Genomic DNA, 6,000 nt, shown 5'->3' with positions numbered 1-6,000 from the left:
ATGAAGGATCTGAGGGTGGGTGTTTGGAGGGTGAATGGGAAGCAATGGGAAAAGGAAGGCACTGAGCCCATGAGTAGGGGCAGTAGGGAAGTATAGATCCACAGGAGTGTGGGGGTGGCAGGTGGGGTGAGGCAACTGAACATAAACTTCTGACTTTCCACTTTTCATGGGATCCATCTGAACCTGGGTTATCACTCATGTTGGAATCATGAGTACTTCTGGCTGTCTCTTCACTTTATCCCTGGAAACCAAGGGTGGGGGAGGCACAAGGGGCTGCTGTTTAACATCCAGCATTAGCTGCTTTGCTGAGAATAGAGGGGAGGGATGGATGAACTCATGTTCATTGAGCATCTGCTATCTGCCAGTTATGAGGAATGGCCATGTCATCTCAGCATTAGTCCTTGGAGAGGGCTGAAATAACTTACTGAGCAGAGCCAGGGCATGCTGGGAGAGAAGGGAAACTAAGTCAGAAGATAGTGAGAACCAGCCAAAAGATATAAAGCAAGCTCACTCGGCCCTCCTGTCCTCCTCATTAGTATCTCCCTTCCGACAGACATGGAAGCTGAGAATCAGGGTCAACAACTTCCCCAAGAACCCATAGCCAGTTTGTGGTAGAACTGAGTTTGGGTTCTCTTCTGTTCAAGAGAAGGCACACACCTTTTTTTATGGCACAATTTATGGTTTTGTTTTTTTTTTTTTTTTTAGTTTATTTTTTTAGTGCTCTCTACACCCAGAATGGGGCTTGAACTCATGACCTTCAGATCAAGAGTTGCATGCTCTTCTGACTAAGCCAGCCAGGTGCCCCACGCACACTTCTTATACCAACATGACAAGCAAAAGGTAGACAGGGGGGATGCCTGACTCTGCTTGGGTACATCTGCAGGTGGACGTCAGGTGTTGAGCTACAGGTACATATATTTCCAGATGAACTCAAATAGGAAGGGAGAACCCATTGGATAGAGTGTCCCATTCCTCCTTGACAGCTGCCAACATGGAAAAGAAAAAAAAAGTGAAAGGAAAAATGAAGGAAAGAAAGAAATCAAGGCAGCTGGGGGGCATACGTACTGGAGAGATCAAAAGATAAAAATGATAGTCTGGCTTGGAATTTATCTTAATGAGCAAGACTCAATCAATGGAAAGTGACAAATGGGATAATTTAAAGTTCAAGTTATCTTCTTCTGTTTCTTTGTATAAAAGAGAACGAACTTTTTGATCATTTTTTGCTCAGCTGTAATATTCTGCTGCATAAAGAAGATTGAACCCCGAATATCACATTAATATGTTATTGGCATCTTTCTTTTTTCATATCCTACATGTTGATTGTAAAACCGTCCAGAGAGACTGATAGCTGTAATATATTATAGTTCCTCAACTTCAAATTAATTTCATAACAGCACAGTAGAGCCAGATATTCTCTGCTCCAAGAAGTAACCCGAAGTAGGTAATATTCTTTTTCTTTGCTCTTTTGAAACCCCGGGTCTGGTTATTTTCTTTATTGGATAACCTATCTAGACTTTACTTCCTTATGATCCATTACCTGCTTCAGTAATTACCACCTCCTCTGAAATGTCCAGTCCTCCAGCAGGTAGATTGAATGCCTCTCTGCACATGCCCCCAGGGTGAGCTGCACAAGGCACAGTAGAAGCAGGGAAACCGTGTAGCTGTGAAATCCATGACTCCACAATTCCCACTTCACATTCAGAGTTCCAGCTTCAGTGAGTGGGCCCATGTAGACACAGCCTAAGCCAGTGACCTCGTGAAAGAGCAAGTCAGGGTTATAACCCAATGACCCAAAGAGCATGAGTCCTTCTGTCCCCCACCTCAAGCTTCCCTACCTGAAGAGAGAGGGTAAGAGCGCTCTGTTCCTTCTTCATCACTTGGGGGAAGGGAAGAAAAGGACCAAACCTGGCACCTTCTTCTCCCACCTATGAGTCTCAGGATCCCTTTAGCTGTCACAACCGAAGGATCAAAAATGAATTCCACTCTTCCTTCTCTTTCCTGTAGAGCTTTCCTGTCCAGTATGGCAGCCATCAGCCACGCGTGGGCATTTAAATTTAATTTAAAAATAAATTGAATAAAAATGACTTGCAATTAAGTTGGATTAAAAATTAATTCCTCATTCATACTGGCCACATTTCAAGTGCTCAGTAGCCACAGGTAGCTAGTGGCCATGGTATCAGAGAACACAGATAAAGAATACTTCCACTGTTGTGGAAAGTTCCCTTTGACAGCTCTGCTCGAGACCCGAACTGACTACAGTCTTTTTTTTTTTTTTTATAAGGTTATTTATTTATTTTGAGAGAGAGAGAGAACAAGTGCACAAGCCGGGGAGGGACAGAGAGAAAGGAGAGACAAAATCCCAAGCAGGCTCCACACTCAGCACAGAGCCCCACACGGGGCTCAAACCCACAAACCACGAGCTCATGACCTGAGCCCAGACCAAGAGTCCAATGTTTAGCCGACTGAGCCACCCAGGCGCCTCCTGACTCCAATCTTGAAAGAGGAGCAGCACATTCATTAGTTGTGGTGAGAAAGAAAGATATTTCAGAACAGAATTTGATGTTTTGGTATGGTACAATGCTCGACGAGGAGAGCCTTTTTCTCATTTTTCTCAACTTTCGGAGAATTTTTTCAGTCGTCAATTTTATAGGCATATCCAGAAAGAATTTAGGGTATTCTTTAAAAAGTCTAATACAACCATGTAAAGTAAAATAAAAAGTGAGGTATGGGAGTTTCAATGGATATAAATGCATAATTAAATCTTTTCTCACATTTAACTTCAGAAAACACTTTTTTTGAAGTGTTCCAATTGTTTGATTTAGAAAATATGATCACTATAACTGTAAAAATAATTTATTATAACTAATAATAATATTTAAAGTTTATATCTTGGGTTAACATCTATTTGTTCGCTTGGCAAATATTTTTAAAAATTTTTAGTTATTTATTTTTTTAGAGAAAGAGAGCACGTGCTAGTAGGGGAGGGGGCAGAGAGAGAGGGAGACAGAATCTTAGGCACGCTCTGCAGGGCCTGACATGAGGCTCGATCTCATGACCATGAGATCATGATCTGAGTGAAAATCAAGAGTCGGACGCTCAACCGACTGAGTCACCCAGTCGTTCCTCACCTGGCCAATATTTTTTAACGCCTGCTATGTGACAGGCACTCTTCTAGGCCTTTGGGATACACCAATACACTACCAATGACCCCTGCCATGTAGAAGTTTATATCCTAGTGGGTGCAGATAGAAAGCAAACAATAACCATCATAAATTCATCATCAATTCATACACGGAATATTTGGAAGTGATAAGAGCCACGAAAAAATAGAGCACAGTAAGGGACATCCCCAGTGCTTGGTGGTAATGTTAGCAGTTCAAGCGGACAGTGGGGTTAGGCATGTTATCTTAGATCCTTAGGCAGGGTAAAATCCTTATCTTATATGTGTCCTTAATAAAGCCCAGGTTGGCTAAAATTCATATATGCACACAAACTTACATCACAATATGTGTTGGTAATGATGTGGCCAGCAAGGTACTCTCCTGTGATATTCATGGGATTGCCTCAGTGGAGAACAATATGGCAGTATTTGTTGCCCTTGGTCTGAGCAATTGCACTTTCAGATTTCTGTGGCAGGATAGGCTGGGTTATTTTGTGGCAACAAAGAACTCCAAAATCTTATCTCCTCATAACAAAACGATGTTTATTTCCTATATGTACATATGTTCCCCAAAAGACCTGTCCCTCAATATGGACGAATCTCACAAACATAATGTTGAGTGAAAGAAGCTAGACATGAAGGAGTAAACACTGCATGTGGTAGGCAGAATCCTAAAATAGCCCTCCGCGATTCCTGGAGCCTGGTACACATACCTTTCCTGGTTATTCAGTCAAACACGAATCTAGGTAATATTGCAAAGAAATTTTGCATATTTAATTAAACTCCCAAATCAGCGAGCCTTAAGATAGGTTATGTGGGTAGGCCTGACCTAATCCAACGAGTTCCTTAAAAGCAGAGCATTTTCTCCGGCCTGCTTGCAGAACAGGAAGTCACAGCAGAGAAGCACGAGGGAGCCTGACCTGAGAGAAGTTCTCTGTTGCTGGCTTTAAGGTGAAGGAGCCCTCATGGCAAGGAGCGTGAGTGGCCTCTAGTCACGGAGAAAGACTCCTGGTCAACCAGTGAGTAAGAAAACAGGGGCCTCGGTCCCACAGCTACAGGGTAATGGGTTCTGTCAACAATCAGCGAGTTCAGAAGAGGAGCCTGAGCCCCCCATGAGACCCCAAGCCTAGCTGACACCTCAGTTTGAGGCCTTTAAGGCTCTGAGAACAGAGTCCAGCAGCACGCATTGTGCCTGGACTTTTGATCTACAGAAACTGTGAGATGATAAATCTGCGTTGCTTCAAGCCACAGAGACTGTGGTAATTTGTTACACAGCAATATAAAGCGAATACACTGGGTGATTCGATTTACATCAAGTACAAAAGCAGGCACAAGTAATCTATGTCGATAAGTCAAAATTACGGCCACTGTTGGGAGCTTCTTGACTGGAAAGGGGCACAAGAGAGGCACATTTGGGGTAATGTTAATGTTTCGTGATACAAGTGCTGCTTGCGTGTATGTTCAGTTTGCGAACATTCATCCAGCTGTACACTTAGCTTGTGTTCACTTTTCATTTTGCGTATTTCCGTATGCACGCCAATAAAATATTAAAGCATACAAAACAAATATTTCGTTTTTTCAGCCCCACACAAAATAACACTATGTATTTTTATATGCATATTCATATGTGAACTTGCTTACCAAAAAGCCCCCCAAGCTACAAAACAAGCTGAAAACAGTAATCACCCCAGGGGAAGGGAATGGGATTGTGTGGGGGTCAAGAGAATTTTGGGGTCTTCTATGATATTTGAACAATTTTGTTTTTAAGTTTATTTATTTTTGAAAGAGAGTGTGTGCATGCACTAGTGGGGCAGAGAGCGAGGGAGACAGAGGATCCCAACGAAGTGGGCTCTGTGCTGACAGCAGAGAGCCCAATGTGGGGTTTGAACTATGAGACCATGACCTGAGCCGAGGTCAGATGCTTAACCAACTGAGCCACCTAGGCACCCCTTTGAACAACTTAAAAAAATTGCTTTTAATGTTTATTTATTTTTGAGAGAGAAAGAGAGCAAGTGGAGGAGGGGAGAGAGAGAGGGAGACACAGAATCTGAAGCAGTCTCCAGGTTCTGAGCTGTCAGCACAGATCCTGATGTGGGGGTCGAACACATGAACCATGAGATCATGGCCTGAGTCAAAGTTGGACGCTGAACTGACTGAGCCACCTAGGCACCCCTGAACAACTTTTATAAAGAGTTTCCCGTCATGAATTATTTGGGTAATTAAAAACATGAAGGTGGAAGAAATAGTAGCTCCAATGACTTATTTGAGCAGAGTAATTCTTGTCTGGGGTGCATGTAGACAGTCACTCAGGGTTTGAAGGACCCTAAGAAGAACCCAGCCATCTGTCTTGCCTTGTTCAATGACAATGGCTGCCATCTCTTGGATACATCTTCTCTGCCAGGTCCTGGAAAATGTGCTTTACATACATTATCTCTCTCCTTTCTCATGCATGTTTTACAAGATAGTTCATTAGTATCATTCCCATCATACAGAGGGAAAAACTGACGCTCTGGAAGGCTAAGTACTTGTCTCAGTCCACACAGCTAGGAAGGAGCAGAGCTGAGATCCCAATCTCAGTCTGACCGCAGGGAGCACGCTCTTTCCAAGACAGTGCCTGCTTCTCCAATGGTCTTATTGATTGTCAGGCTGATAGAAGTCAATGTATTGTGATTCATTCATTCATTTTAAACTGAGCTTTGGGGAGGGGAATCCTCTAAGTTCCTCACACCTTGGTGAAAACGAGTGTTCCTTGGGTTACCTTCCTCTCCCAGAGATGGTGCAGGGCACTTTCAGGCATGGGTGGGCAGTCTAGGAGACAGGGGTTGACAGAGAAAGGAAGA

Source organism: Panthera pardus, unplaced genomic scaffold, assembly GCF_024362965.1.
Source record: "Panthera pardus isolate Hobbes unplaced genomic scaffold, ASM2436296v1 HiC_scaffold_27, whole genome shotgun sequence".
Lineage (NCBI taxonomy): Eukaryota > Metazoa > Chordata > Mammalia > Carnivora > Felidae > Panthera > Panthera pardus.
Note: the sequence above shows the minus strand (reverse complement) of the source record.